The sequence below is a fragment of the Lagenorhynchus albirostris genome, chromosome 4, assembly GCF_949774975.1.
Source record: "Lagenorhynchus albirostris chromosome 4, mLagAlb1.1, whole genome shotgun sequence".
Classification (NCBI taxonomy): domain Eukaryota; kingdom Metazoa; phylum Chordata; class Mammalia; order Artiodactyla; family Delphinidae; genus Lagenorhynchus; species Lagenorhynchus albirostris.
The window spans coordinates 143,565,740-143,581,558 of NC_083098.1; the positions used below are offsets into that span (position 1 = coordinate 143,565,740).

The following is a 15,819-nucleotide window of genomic DNA, read 5'->3' on the forward strand; positions in this document are numbered from 1 at the left end:
TTAGAAGGAAATATAGAGTATCTTCATGAACTCATAGTTAAGGAAAAATTACTTAATACATTACTTAATTACTTAATACATTACTTAATACATTACTAAACTTGACTACACCAATTTTTTTAAAAAAATTCCTAACAATGCAAACCAAAACCAAAACCAAAAGACAAGACACTAGGAAAAGTAATTCCCCTCCCTCCAAAACAGGGGGAAAAAAGAACTCCTCCTAATTAATAAGAAATATACACAACCAAAATCTATTAAGGATTTTAAAATAAATTATATTAAGTCATGCATGGCTAAATGTGATATAAATTCTTGTCAAGGTTCTAGTTCTCGGGAGTTCCCTGGTGGTCCAGTAGTTAGCACTCAGCGCTTTCACTGCCTGGGCCAGAGTCCAATCCCTGGTTAGGAAACTAAGACCCCTCCTGCAAACCGAGAGGCGCGGCCAAAAAAAAAACAACAGCTCTAGTTCTCATGCTGAATGATGCACTCATGTGTGTTTATCACATTATTAAAAATAAACAAACAACAGCCATTACTGGGCAAATTATTTGTGTCATGAATCAAGGATTATGGTTCATCTAATTTTGTACAACTGGGGTCCAAGGAGAGGTTGAAAACTGATTTTATTAGTTTCCCATCTAAAGTGTGAAATCCATTCACATGCATTGGTTCTTTTTAAATATGTTGTGTAAATTGAATAATATTTATTAATCCTTTGACAAACTTATTTACAATTTTCCAACAGGCTGTGTTCATTTTTTGACTTAATTGCTTCTTAATGCAATTCTTAATTTGTAAGAAAGCTGTGTCAGGTTGGGGGTCACAGTTACCTTACCTGCTATTGCAGCAAATATATCTAAACAACCTAATGGATCAGAAAGAGGAACGGCAATTCCATTCACAGGACATTTCAAGAAAAAGTAAAACTATAGGAACAGAAAACAGATCAGTGGGAAGGCGTTATCTCAAAGGGCACAAGGAACTTTTGGGGGGTGATAGCAATGTTCTATATCTTGACTGCGGTGGTAACTGCATAATGATATGAATTTCTCAAAATCATGGAAATGTAAGGATGAATTTTACTACATGTAAACTAAACTTCAATAAATTTGACTTTAAGAGAAGGAGAGGACAATGCTGCAAATTAGAATTTAACCTATTAAAGAGATTCTTATTCAATATTAACATTATCATCATACTAAGAAGAACTGTAGCTTGTAATCTAAACTTATGTACAGTTTGACTCACAACTAGTACCTGCCTATGGAATCAGAAAATTCTCCCCCTAAAAAGCCTTATTATTCTTAGCCACTTTATTGGTAAAATTAAAGCTTTTAAATTTGGAACTCAATTCCTGAAATACTTCCGATTCATATTTTCATTGTTCTATTTTTTTAATTATCTACCAAGTCTGACAGGAATTATGTATGTAGTTTATAATGCTAATATAATAATAGTCTCAACTATGTATTCTTCTATTTCTATGTTACTGAATCAAGCATTTTTATACATTGTCCTTTCACCCTTAAAATAACCCTGTGAAATAGGTATAATTATTCCCCCTATTACACGAGTACTATTTTAACAGTGTGCTTTACATTTAAGAGCTAGTACGACTAACAGTTAAGAGCCTACTGACCACTGTATCCCCAGAATACAGTAGGTACTCAATAAATATTTGTTGAATGTTGGCTCTACCTGTAACTACATAATCTTGGGCAGTTATTTATCTCTTTAAACTTCAATATCCTCATCCATAATAAGATAGTAAAACAACTCTAGGAAGCCGGTGTGTTTAGTTCTTTTAATCCTTTACATAAAGTGCCTGGCACACTGTGAGTATTGAATGAATGTAACTTTATTATTATTATGTCTTTTATAGCATCAATCAGAGCTGTATCATATTGCCAAACCTTCCTATTAAGAGTAAAGCAGTAACAGATGATTATACCTAAAACCTAGCTGCTCCTCACGCAAAACTGAGATGTTCATTCTTCTAACTTGTTAAAACAAAAATTAGTACATTTTAAAGGGATAAAAAGTAAACTAATGAATCTTTTAAAGAAAGAAGAATCCCCCTCTGAAAATGGAACTAAGTCTGAGCAGTATACAGTTGACAAATATTTGGGCCCACAGGTCAGGGCTGGAAATTATTTGGGCAGCAAGTGGTCATGTCATGGGACTTACTTTAGGGCAAGGTGATTGATCTAGATATTTTAAACTGCATGCTAGAAATTTACAGTATAAGAGAAATTACATGAAATTACTGGAAGAGATCTTAGAGCTCATTTTATAGAAGAAATAGATTGAAGAGGCTAATTGGAAAATTAAGTAAAATATCGATAACTTGCCAACCATAAAACAATTCTGCATTTCAAGAGTCCCATACCATGGATAATAATACCTTAAAATCCTTATTTACTCACGGCCCTGAGTTCTGACACACAAAGTCACAGAATAACACATAGATAAGAAATGAACTTAGATAATCTGTGTTTTCATCTAAGTTCTGTTTAAGGTATTTTGACGCTTTTCTTGCCAGGCATGTTTTGGTTGTTTTCTTCATCATCCAAAGAACTACAATGGCCAGGTTCCTGGGCGTAACCTAACAAATGCTGGTTTGTTCAATTTATTTTGTGATGGTGAAAATCTAAGAGGGAATTATCATCTTAAAATACTCTGAATAATCAAACATTAGAGTTATTTAAAGAACTGATGAGCAAAGAGATGGCAAGACAAAATCAACCTGACTGCGCTACCCACAATTACCACTGAGCTAAAAATGATACTGCTGCCTAGCTATCTGTACTCCTTTAATATTTTGATCCTCCTAAACTCTGTTACCATTTCACACTGGCTCAAATTGTAGGGCCGTAATAATAAAGGCCATAATAAGTATACGGAGGAAGAGATCACATTAAGCACATCCTAGAATCCAACCTATCTTGAGGATGAAGATAAGCAACGAAGGTCTGATTTTTTTTTTTTTTTTTTTTTTGGCCACACTGCACAGCATGCATCAAACCCGCGCCCCCTGTAGCAGAAGCAGGGGACTTCCCTGGACCACCAGGGAAGTCCCCAAAGGTCTCATTATTAATCAGTAACCCTAAACTTATACGAATATTCATTTCTAGACTTATTCTATGAACTATTTGTAAGAAATACTAAATGGTGGAAATAAACGTTTAGCCTGTATATTCTGTGAATAAGCACACTTCCAAATCAAGTAAGAACCAGACAGGAGAATATGTACTAGGAGGCTCGGTTAGGGAAAAGTAGCAATCAAAGCCACCGGCTTATGCCCTGACCATTGCACAGACGTTCAAGAAGTCTCAAATATGGTCACAATAGCCTCTTGTACATGCAAAGAGAGACACATAAAAGACTTACAAGGCTTGTTTCAACTGGCTTAAGGTAGTCAAGCAACTGCTTTACAGGAAGCTGAAGCTAGAGGTGATCAGGGTATATGGCAGATTCCCAGTCATCAGGAAGCCTAAAATCTACTTAGGTTCTATTCAGCAAAGCAAACTGGGGAAAGTTTTCTTTTTGAAGGAGAGATAAATTGCCAATGCAGCAACTGCCATCCTCAAGACCCTAGTGCACGACTTCCCTGGTGGCGCAGTGGTTAAGAATCCGCCTGCCAATGCAGGGGACACGGGTTCAATCCCTGCTCCGGGAAGATGCCACATGCTGTGGAGCAACTAAGCCCATGTGCCACAACTACTGAGCCTGCGCTCTAGAGCCCGTGAGCTACAACTACTGAGCCCGCGCGCCTAGAGCCCGTGCTCTGCAACAAGAGAAGCCACCGCAATGAGAAGCCCGCACACCGCAACGAAGAGTAGCCCCCGCTCTCCGCAACTAGAGAAAGCCCGCGCGCAGCAACGAAGACCCAATGCAGACATAAATAAATAAATAAATTTATTTAAAAAAAAAAGACCCTAGTGCAGATAATTCTAAAACCTTCGCCAACTTCTTCACTACCGTGACTTAAAAGGAAGCAAAGAACTGCTCTTCACGACAACCTTTTTAAATATTCTGGTTTGACAGGATATGAATTCATTAATGTGAATTTATCCTAGAGGTAACTGGATAACTAGCTCAGCTTAGAGTATATTTTCTTCTTCTTCCAAACAATGAAGGGATAACAGTAGTTAACATTTATAGAGCACTTACTCTATGCCAACATTATTCTAAACTCACTACATGTATTAACCTATTCAATCTACACAATCCTACAAAACAGGTATAACTCCCCATTTTACATTTGGGGAAACTGAGGCACCAGGCGATTTTTTTTTTTTTTTTTTTTTTTTAAGTAACTTACTCAAGGTCAAACAAACAAATGAGAAAGTCAGAATTTCAACCTAAGCCGTCTGGCTCCAGACTCTGTGCTCTTAAAGTTTTTCTGCCTCGTGATTATACAAGTGTTTTTAACATTGAAACTGTGAATGAATCATATAGAACCTCTCCCACCCCACCCCGGGAGATTTTTCTACCTACTTCCTTTATTGACTCATAACATGAGCTGATTAGAAGGCTTAAAATACGCTAAATGGGAATTACATCTACCTTATCTACATAAGCATACATATTTTTTTTCCCTTCCCAAAAAAAGGGGGTGGCGGGAGGAGGGAATTAATTATTTAACTCACAAATTCTGTCATATAAGTTCTGTAGGCCTTAGGGAGAAAGTGACAGTATCAGAAATTCTTTCTCCTTTGGCCTCTTTAGGGTTGAGCTTTTTATTTTTTAACATCTTTATTGGAGTATAATTGCTTTATAAGGGTGTTTTAGTTTCTGCTTTATAACAACGTGAATCAGCTATACATATACATATATCCCCATATCTCCTCCCTCTTGTGTCTCCCTCCCACCCTCCCTATCCCACCCCTCTAGGTGGTCACAAAGCACCGAGCTGATCTCCCTGTGCTATGCGGCTGCTTCCCACTAGCTATCTATTTTACATTTGGTAGTGTATATATGTCCATGCCACTCTCTCACTTCGTCCCAGTTTACCTTCCCCCTCCCCATGTCCTCAAGTCCATTCTCTATGTCTGCATCTTTATTCCTGTCCTGCTCCTAGGTTCTTCAGAACCATTTTTCTTTTTTGATTCCATATATATGTGTTAGCATATGGTATTTGTTTTTCTCTTTCTGACTTACTTCAGAGCTTATTTTTTATTTGTTTTTTAGAAAGAAATGTTGGCCTGTAATTCTATATTAGCAAGAAACAAAGATTCTCAGGTATAGACTTTATATGCTAATTAAGATTTACCCATATTTACCTGGAACCAAAATATAAACTTTCTCATAATGTTAAATAAAAAGGTCCCTACAAAAGCAACTAGGGGAAAATGTGCACCCAGTCTCTCACTCTGAGGCCTAAACTGTAACTATTTCCGAGATTATCTCCCTTTGCCTAATTAAGCCAAGGTTTATACCTTCCCCACAGGCTCTGGATCATGGGTGCTTACAGGGCCTGTAGAATGTATAATGAATAGATCAATGAACAAACGCATGCTTATTTTTATTTGAAGGACTAAATATCATCTTCTCCATTGTACCTGCGGCTCTAATCACTGGGCAAGAATCTCTGCCACTGCTATAACTGTACTACAAATTCAAAGTTTTACAGATAATGGGTTTTTGTCTTATTTTTAGATAGTTAAATTTCAAGGAAGAAGTTACTTTCCCTTCTATTCTTTACAAAGTTAAAATCATTCATAGAAAACCCTATAAATATTTATTCACACTCAGAAGCTCTTAAACAATAAAATCATAGGACTTCTCTGGTGGTGCAGTGCTTAAGAATCCGTCGGCCAATGCAGGGGACACGGGTTCGATCCCTGGTCCGAGAAGATCCCACATGCCACAGATCAACCAAGCCCATGCGCTGCAACTACTGAGCCTGTGCTCCAGAGCCCACACGCTGCAACTACTGAGTCTGAGTGCTGCAACTACTAAAGCCTGCACGCCTAGAGCCCATACTCCGCAACATGAGAAGCTACCACAATGAGAAGCCTTCACACTGCAAAAGAGTAGCCCCCGCTCACCGCAACTAGAGAAAGCCCACACGCAGCAATGAAGACCCAACGCAGCCAAAAGTAAAAATAAAAAAAAGAATAAAATTATATACTGGGCCGTAAATTAACTCTTGCGTCAAGAATGAAGGTCGCTGCAATATTTTTCCACTGTTTTCCCACCACACTTAGAAAAAAATCTAAACTCTTTAACATGGTCTTTATAAAGATCAACCCAGGGGTAGCCCACCCCACCTCTCTGACCTCATTCATCCCTCATTTCTCTTTCACTGGCTTGCTGAGCTCCAGCCACACTGGCCCTATTCCTACAACACACCAAGCTCATTCTGCACCTCCTGTTCTCTAGGCTACAGGGTCTTCCAGATCATCCACAGACTGAATGCTCCTCACACATCGTGCAGATCTCACTTCAAATACCACCTCTTCAGAGAGACATTTCCTTCATGGCTCCCCCCCACCAAATTATATCACATTTCCAGGTAGCTGCCCCATCATTCTCTATTTGAGATCGCATTACCCTTTTTTATTTGTTCACTATATTTATCATTCTCTAAAATTATCTTGTTTATATGTTTAATGCATGTCTCCTCTAACAGAATATAAGGTTCCATGAGAACAAGTACTGCATTTATCTTATTTACTACAATCTCTCAAGGACCTAAAATGAATAGTACTATACTACTAAATGTACAGGCTCATATGAAGATTTTGATATCTTATAACCATTCTAACTCATTATATTGCTCTCTTAGGCTTCTTCCATTTTTTCCTACCAATTAGCACCCACCATGAGAGAATTAAGCAGCAAGAAATATGGACAAACAAGTAGACTTTATACTGTATGATCAGTTCAGGGAATGAACTAAGGTTTCAGAATTAATGGCATGTCTTTCAAATTGTACACTGATCCTACTTTCCAATAAACACTAATAATTATAAGTAAATTGTTAATTATGTTTGAAAAGAAACTATCAGATGAAATTTAGCATTTATGAGTAATATACTTTCATGCATATCATGAAATACAGATGAAAATATTGAATATAATTTAGAAATAAAGCAAACTCCATTTTAGGATTTAACACATAGTTTAGATATCATTTTCTATCTAAAATTTAATTTTATCTCCAAATACAGAAACCACGTTTAAAGAATTAAAAGAAAGTATGACAACTAACACATATAACTCTTATCAATAAAGATACAGATATTATTTTAAAAAAGAATAAAATGGAAATCCTGGAGTTGAAAAGTATAACAATTCTAGAGCTGAAAAGTATTAAGAACCAAAATTTTAAATTCACTAGCAGAGTTCAAAAAGCAGATTGGAGATGACAGGAGAAAGAGCCAATGCACTTGAAGATATATCAATAGAAATTACCAATTCTGAAAAACAGAATTTTTAAAAAAACCTTTCAATGAACAGAGCCTCAGAGACTTAGGAATACCATCAAGCATGCCAACTTACATGTAATGAGAGTCCCAGAAGAAAAGGAAAGAGAGAAAAGGATAGAAAAAATACTTGAAGAAACTATAGTTAGAACTTACCAAATGTTTAAAATATGGTTATCTCTACATTTAAGTTTACTGAATCCAAAGTAGGATTAACACATAGAGATCCACACCTAGACATACCACAGTAAAATTGTTGACTAGGGGCTTCCCTGGTGGCGCAGTGGTTGAGAGTCCACCTGCCGACGCAGGGGACACAGGTTTGTGCCCCAGTCCGGGAAGATCCCACATGCCGCGGAGCGGCTAGGCCCGTGAGCCATGGCCACTAAGCCTGCGCGTCTGGAGCCTGTGCTCCGCAACAGGAGAGGCCACAGCAGTGAGAGGCCTGCATACAGCAAAAAAAAAAAAAAAAAATTGTTGACTAAAGACAGGAAATCTTGAACGCACAAAAAGAAAAATAACTCATCAGAAACAATGAAGGCCAGAAAGCAGGAGACGACATATTCAAAATGCTAAAAGTAAACAAATGTACAAAGAATTCTATATCCAGCAAAACTATTCTTCAAAAATAAAGGCAAAATAAAAACAATCCCAAGAAACAAAGACTGAGATAATTCATTAATAACAGACTTTCCTTACAAGAAATCCAAAAGGAAGTCCACCAGACTGAAAGGAATAACCAGCCCATAACTCAAATACATAAAAAGAAATAAAGATCACATAAACGGTAAATATATGGTAAATTTTTTTTTAAAAAAGCTTTTAAAAGACTTGTTCTTCCCTTAACTATCTTTAAGACATACAGTTGCATTAAAATATTCTAAAATTGTATTGTTGGGCTTCTAGAACATAAAAATTTAATATGCGTGACAATACTAACAGACAGGAGGGGGGAGAAAATGGAGCAAATTTTCTATATTTTACTACAATTAAATTAGTCAATTCTGAAGTAAACTGTGATAAATTAAGACACACACTGTAATCCCTAAAGCAACCTAAGAAAATAACTAAAAAATCCAGTTAAGAAACTAACAAAGGAATTAAAATGATACCCTGGAAAATATATAGTAACTCCAGAACAGGGAGTAGAAGACAATCAAAAAAATAAAAAAGAAATGAGACGTATGGAAAGTAACTAGCAAAACTGCATAAATCTGAATATCAACTATTACATTAAACGTGAACAGATTAAACCTTCCAATCAAAAGGCAGAAGTGGTCAAACTATTTTTTTAAATAGGCATTTGAACTATATACTGTAAGATACACTTTAGATTCAAAAACAAATAAGTTGAAAGTAAAAAGACAGAAAGACACAGAATGCAAACAGTAAGCACAAGAGAGCTGGATTAGCCACACTAACACCAGACAAAATACTACAATAAGGTGTATGTATGTGTATTATTATATATGTATATCATACCTAACACCAGTGCCCCAAAAATATGAAGCAAAAATTGACAAAACGGGCCTTCCCTGGTGGTGGAGTGGTTGAGAATGCGGCTGCCAATGCAGGGGACACGGGTTCGAGCCCTGGTCCGGGAAGATCCCACATGCTGCAGAGCAACTAAGCCCCGTGCACTAAAACTACTGAGCCTGCGCTCTAGAGCCCGTGAGCCACAACTACTGAGCCCACGTGCTGCAACTACTGAAGCCCGCACGCCTAGAGCCCGTGCTCCGCCATAAGAGAAGCCACGACAATGAGAAGCCCACGCACCACAAGGAAGAGTAGCCCCCACTCACCACAACTAGAGAAACCCTGCATGCAGCAACGAAGACCCAATGTAGCCAAAGATAAATAAATAACTTTATAAAAAAATTAGAACTGAAAGGAAAAATAGACACTTCAATAATAATAGAGATTTTAGAATCTCACTCTCAGTAATTAATAGAATAGCTAGACAGAAAATAAGCACAAAGAACCAACTTGACCTGACACCTATGAAACATTCCACCCAACAAAACCTTTCTAGCACACATAGAACATTCTTTTTTTTTTTCTTTTCATTTTTTTTATTTATTTATTTATTTTGGCTGCATCGGGTCTTAGTTGCAGCATGAGGGATCTTTCGTTGCCGCGCACAGGCTTCTCTAGCTGTGGTGCGCGGGCTTCTCTCTAGTGCGGCATGTGGGTTTTTTTCTCTAGTTGTGGTGCATGGGCTCCAGGGCGCATCGGCTCCATAGTTTGCGGCACACAGCCTCTCTTGTTGAGGCACAGGGGCTTAGTTGCCCTGCGGGCTTAGTTGCCCCACGGCATGTGGGATCTTAGTTCCACGACCAGGGATTGAACCTGTATCCCCTGCATTGGAAGGCGGATTCTTTACCACTGGACTACCAGGGAAGTCCAGAACATTCTTCATAATAGATTACATACTAGGCCATAAGAATGTCTCAATAAATTTAAAATGAGAAAAATACAAAGTATATTCTCGTACTACAGGGGAATTAAATTAGAAATCAGCAACAATGAAATTTAGGGAATCCCCAAATAATTGGAAATTAAACAATACATTTCTAAATAACCCATGGGTCAAAGAAGAAATCACAGAGGAAATTAGGAAATATGAATGAAAATTTTAAAAAGCAGAACATATAAAAACATATGGCAGCTAACAACGTTTGGAAGGAAACGTAGGCCTATATCAGAAAAGAAGAAAGATCTCAAATCAACAACCTAAGCTTCTACCTTAAGAAACCAGAAAGAGAAAAGCAAACAAAATCTCAAGCAAGAAGGGAGGAAATTATAAAGATTAAAATGGAAATCAGTGAAGTAGAAAACAGAAAAACAACTGAGAAAAAAACAATTAAACCATAACTTTTTACTTTGAAAAGAGCAACAAAACTGACAAACCTTTAGCTAAAATGACCAAGTAAAAAAGAAAGAAGACACATGCTGCCAAAATTAGGAATGAAAAAGCAAAAGATACTACCTGTGCTTGCAAAATTAAAAGCATACATAGGAATATTATAAAGTGTATGCCAAAAATATTAAATAGCTTAGATGAAATAGACAAATCCCTAGAAACACAATTACCAAAACTAATAATTTAAAACTTAGCAAAAAATCTGAATAGATCTATAACAAGTAAAGAAACTGAATTAGTAGTTTAAAAATTTCCCAAAAAGAAAAATCTAGGCCCAGATGCCTTACTGGCGACTTCTATCAAATATATTCAAAGAGGCAGCAATACCAATCCTTCACAAACTCTTACAGAAAATAGAAGAGGGAACATTTCCGAATTTATTCTGGGATTAATATGTATTACTATATTACAAAATCCAAAGACATCACAAGAAAACTACAGACCAGTATCTTCCATAAATATAGACACAAAAATGTTCAATTAAACATTAGCAAACTAAATCCAGCAACATATAATAAGAATTATATACCATGACCAAGTGGGATTTATCCCAGGAATATAAGATAAGGCTGGTTTAGTTGCTAAAAATCAATTAATATTATACACTATATTAGTGGAATAAAGGACAGAAACCACATGATCATCTCAGACATTAAGGTGACCAACCATTCTGGTTTGTCTGGGACTGAAGGGTTTCCCAAGATGCAGGTCTTCCAGCACTAAAACCAGGACAGTCGTGAGCAAACCGCAACAGCTGGTCTTGCTAAGAGATGCAGAAAAAGCATCTGATAAAATCCAATACCCATTCATGATAAAAACTCTGAACAAAACAGAATTAAAAAGGAAACTTCTACCATGTATAGAAATCTGCTATACAACACTCTGTTTATAGTTAGCAACACTGTACTGTATTCTTAAAAAGTTAAGAGGGTAGATCTCATGTTAAGTTTTCTTACCACGATAACATTTTTTTTTAATTTTTAAGTAAAAGATTTATACACTGAAAAGTTTAAAACATCACTTCGAAAAATTAAAGCTCAATAAATTTTTAAAAAATTTCATGTTCATGTATTAGGAGACTCAATATTGTAAGATGGTAATTCATCCCAAACTGATCTACAGATTCAATGCATTCCCCATCAAAATTCTGAAACTTTTTTCACAGATACTGACAAGTCGATTTAAAAATTTTTATATATAACCCACAATAGCCACAATTTTCAAAAGTAAGAATAAAATTTAAGAGCTTACACTACCTGTTTTCATAAATTACCATAATGCACAGTAATCAAGACAGGGTGGTACTAGCCAAAGGACAGACATACAGATAACGAAACAGAACTGAAAGTCCAGAATTAAATATTTACAATTACAATCAATGGAGAAATGACAGTCTTTTCAACAAATGGTGCTAAGACAACCCATACACAACAGGTGAATTTAGACCCTTATTTCACACCATACACAAAAATTAACTCAAAATAGATCACAAATCTACATATAATAGCAAAATCTATAAAACATCTAGAAGAAAACAAAGGAGAAAATCCTCAAGATCTTGGATGAGGGAGAGTTCTTAAACAACAAAAGCATGATCCATAAAAGAAAAATTGGGAAATTAAGCTCCATCAAAATTAAAACTTTTGTGCTTCAAAAGACTCCAGTAAAAATGAAGAAAAGAAAAAAGCCACAAACTGGGAGAAAATATTTGTAAATCATGTATCTAAGAAAGGACTTACATCCAGAATGTATAAAAAACTCTTATAACTCAATTATAGTAAGACAACTGGCAAAAGATTTGAATAGCTATTTCACCCAAAAGGATATATGAATGAATATCATATGAAAAAATGCTTAACACCTTACATCTTTAGGAAAAATGCAAATTAAAATCACAATGACTTAAACACTTCACACCCAGTACAATGGCTAAAATAAAACAGACAATAACAAGTGTTGACAAAGGTGTGAAAAAACTAACTCTCACACATCGCTGTCAGGAATATAAAATGTAAGCCCACTTTCAAAAACAGTTTGGCAGCTTCTTAAAAAGTTAAACAGATGACCCAGCAATTCTATTCCTAGGCATCTACCCAAGAGAATGAAACCATATGTCCACATAAAGACTCACACTCAAACTTTCAAGCTTCATTATTTGCAACAGTCAAAAAACTGGAAACAATCCAAATGCCCATCAACTGGTCAACAGATAAACAAAATATGGTATAACCACACATTAAAATACTATTCAGTAATAAAAAGGAACAAACTACTGACACATGCTACAATATGGATGACTCTCCAAAACACTATGCTAAGTGAAAGGAGCCAGACGCAAAAGACTACATACTGTAGGTTTCCATTTATACATAAGATAAAGGCAAATCTACAGAAACGAAACACAAATCAGTGGTTGCCTGGGGCCAGGAGTGAGAATAAGGGTTAACAGCAAACAGGCTAGAGAGAATCTTCAGAAGTGATAACACGTTCTAAAATTGGCTTGTGGTGATAATTTAAGAACTCAATATATTTATTAAAAATCATTGAATTTTCACTCAGGATTAAGTTTTTGGTATTAAATGATAACTCAAAACGCTAATTTTTTAAAAAAAGTGTATATATCCAAGAGAAATGAAAACATATCCACACAAAAACTTGTACACAAGTGTGCGTAGCAGCATTACTTGTAATAGCTAAAGAGTAGAAACTCAAATGTCCACCAACTAATTAATGGATACATAATATGTGGTATATCCATACAATGGAATATTACTCAGCAGTAAAAAGAAATGAAATAATGACACGTTACAATGTGGATGAACTCTGAAAACATTATGCTAAATCAAAGAATGCAATTATGAAGATCACACATTGTAGGATTCCATCTATAGAAAATGTTCAGAGTAGGCAAATCTATAGAGACAGAAAGTAGTTAGCGGCTGCCTAGGGCTGGGGGTTCTGGGGGGAAATTGAGAGTGACAGCTAATGGGTATGAGGCTCCTTTTTGGGGGGTGATGAAAATGTTTTAAAATTGATGATGGTGATAGTTTCACAACTCTGTGAATATATTAAAAACCACTGAACTGTACACTTTAAATTGGTGAATCGAATGGTAGGTGAATTATATCTCAATAAAGCTGTTATCAACAACAACAGCAATAAACCTCGGTGTACGATCTGTGAACAGGTGAAGCCATCAGCGCTGGTAAGGCCCTACCACAGCTGCAGTTACCCACCTATCTACTTAGGACAGAAGAATCTCAAAGTTACAAATTCTTTCCAACCTACTGTGATTATTTTGTAAATGAATTTACGTGTCTGAAATTAAAAGCAATGATTCATCAAAGCAATTAGTTCAGTCACTAAGCTTAAAAAACAGATTGATATTAAATTTTCAAATTTCAAATGCCCAAGATATATCAGTTTTCTACTTCGTGTGTTTACTAGGAGATACCTCAATAATATTCATATGAGCTCACTGTGTAAACTGTATTACATCATATTTAAACTTTATTCCTAAACCCCTTTAAATGTAATTCAATAGTTTCCAGTCTTATATAAAGTCATTCTACCTTTGGAAGAAAGGAAGAAACTCTGAAGCTCAAATATCCAAACCTATCTTAGTAAAGCATACATTCTTCTGTGCATTCTGTCACTATTCCGTGATTATGGCACTAGACAAAGTACATCATTTACCTCTCGATACAGACCCACAGATAAAAAGAAAAAGCAAATCTGATTACCAAACACCAGATTACTGTTCTATCGTCACCGGATTAAAATTTAAACCACACGGCTGAAATAAATGTTCATGAAGACAAAAAAAGGGGGTGAAATTCAGTTTTACAATAAAGTGTTCCCCTCTTACTCCCTTAATGAAGTACTAAGAACGTAAAGAAAGGCTATTCTGCACCGTAGCCAGCTCCTAGAAAAAAGAGTGCCCGGGACGCCGGCACATGGGAAACACTAGGAACTATGCAACCTGGATTACTCCTGGGGTACTGGAATATTTTCCTTTATTGACATGGAATAAAAATGCCCAAGTAGAGCAAGAGGGGACTCGGCTGCCCTGCTCGCAAAGCTCGCAAAGCTGCTCGGGCAGTCAGTACCAGCCCTGGCCGAGCCCTTACCGTCCTCCTCCCGCGTCCTCCCCCCCCCCCACCCCGCCAGCATCCAGGAGCAAGGTCCCTGAGGGCCAGCTTCGCGAAGAGAGGATCCAGAAGGCGGTCACTGGACGCGCGTGTTACAGAGCCCGTTTTTGTTTTGTTTAAAAAGCAGATTCCTATCAGAGCCCAGCCTCCCCACTCCCGGGGGGATAGGGGGAAGTGGCAGCAGGGGGCCGGCGTGCAGAGCGAGAATAAAAGAATGACCGAGCACAACCTGCCGTGCCAGCTAACACCGGAGGGCAGGAAAGGTAAGAGGCGGCGATGAGGCCCGAAGGGGAAGGAAACTGGTCTCCAGTCCTCCACGCCACCCCACGCGGCCGGAGCCTCCCAGGTCCCGCCCCGGGCTCGCCGCCCTGCCCCGGCGCCGGCCGCAGCCTCCCGCCCTCCCCGACCCTCCCAGGACGCGCTTCCTCCGGAGCCGGACCCCCGCCCTGGCCTCCTCGCGGGATAAGGCGGGTCAGTTCAGTCCGCTTCTCGGCAGAGGTGACTCGCGCGGCGGTGTAAACACTGCGAGACCAGCTGCGCGCGGCCCATCCCCCCCGCCGGGGTCCGTAACCTCTTCGCGCAGCCCTGCCCGGCGCCCCGCGCTCTCCGCGGGCGGGCGCGCCGCCCGCCTTCCCCTTCCTCCAAGTCCCGCTCCCCGACCGCTGCCCGGGGGCACTCAGCCTCCTTCCCCAGCTCCCGGCCGGTGTCACCGCCACAGCCTCTGGAAAACCCTCCGCAAACCCCGGAGCCAACAACACAGGCGCGGGGCGGGGGCGCGGAGGGAGGCGGTGGCACTCGGGACGGCGAGCCTTTCTCGCCGCACCCTCCGCGCTCCCTCACACCAGCCTCGGCGGCCCGCGCGCTCTTACCTGTTCTCCGCGTCGCCCGGGAAGACCGCCGCGTCGCCTTCCCTCCCGGCAGGGCCGCGGACTAGCCGCCGCCGCCGCCGCCGTTGGCCGGGCGTCCGGAGGGAGCCGGGGCCTCCCCGGCTGCCCGAGCCGCTCCACTGGGAGAGGAGGAGACAAAACAGCGGCGCGCCGCCCCGCGCAGAGCCCCCCGCCCGCGCCGCCCCGCCGAGCCCCCCCAACCGCCGAGGCGACGGCGGCGACACTGAGCCCGGCGCGGGGAGCAATGGTGGCCCCCGCCCTCGCCCCGCTCCCGGCCCCCTCCCTCCCTCCACCCCCCGCCTCGGCTCCTCCCCCTCGGCCTCCAGCCGCCGCCAACAGGACAGTCGAGTCCGCCTCCCCCACCCCGCCCGCTCAGAGCGCTCCTCCCCTCCCCACGCGGCGAGGGGGGGCGGCACCGCCAG

General features: G+C 39.5%; 1 protein-coding gene across 6 annotated transcripts in view; it reads right to left on the minus strand.

Annotated features, from left to right (window-relative positions):
- The window catches only part of ELF2 (E74 like ETS transcription factor 2), a 95,980-nt gene that overhangs the window by 77,911 nt on the left and 2,250 nt on the right, over positions 1 to 15,819 (minus strand). For 4 of the 6 annotated variants that reach the window (XM_060148726.1, XM_060148728.1, XM_060148729.1 and 1 more), the window contains exon 1: positions 15,380 to 15,543. The exons of 1 other annotated variant lie outside the window; for it this stretch is intronic. The gene's annotated coding sequence lies outside the window, so the exon portion shown is untranslated. Of the gene's footprint in view, positions 1 to 15,379; positions 15,544 to 15,819 lie in introns of those variants that run through there. One more of the 6 variants, XM_060148730.1, reaches the window with a different exon arrangement.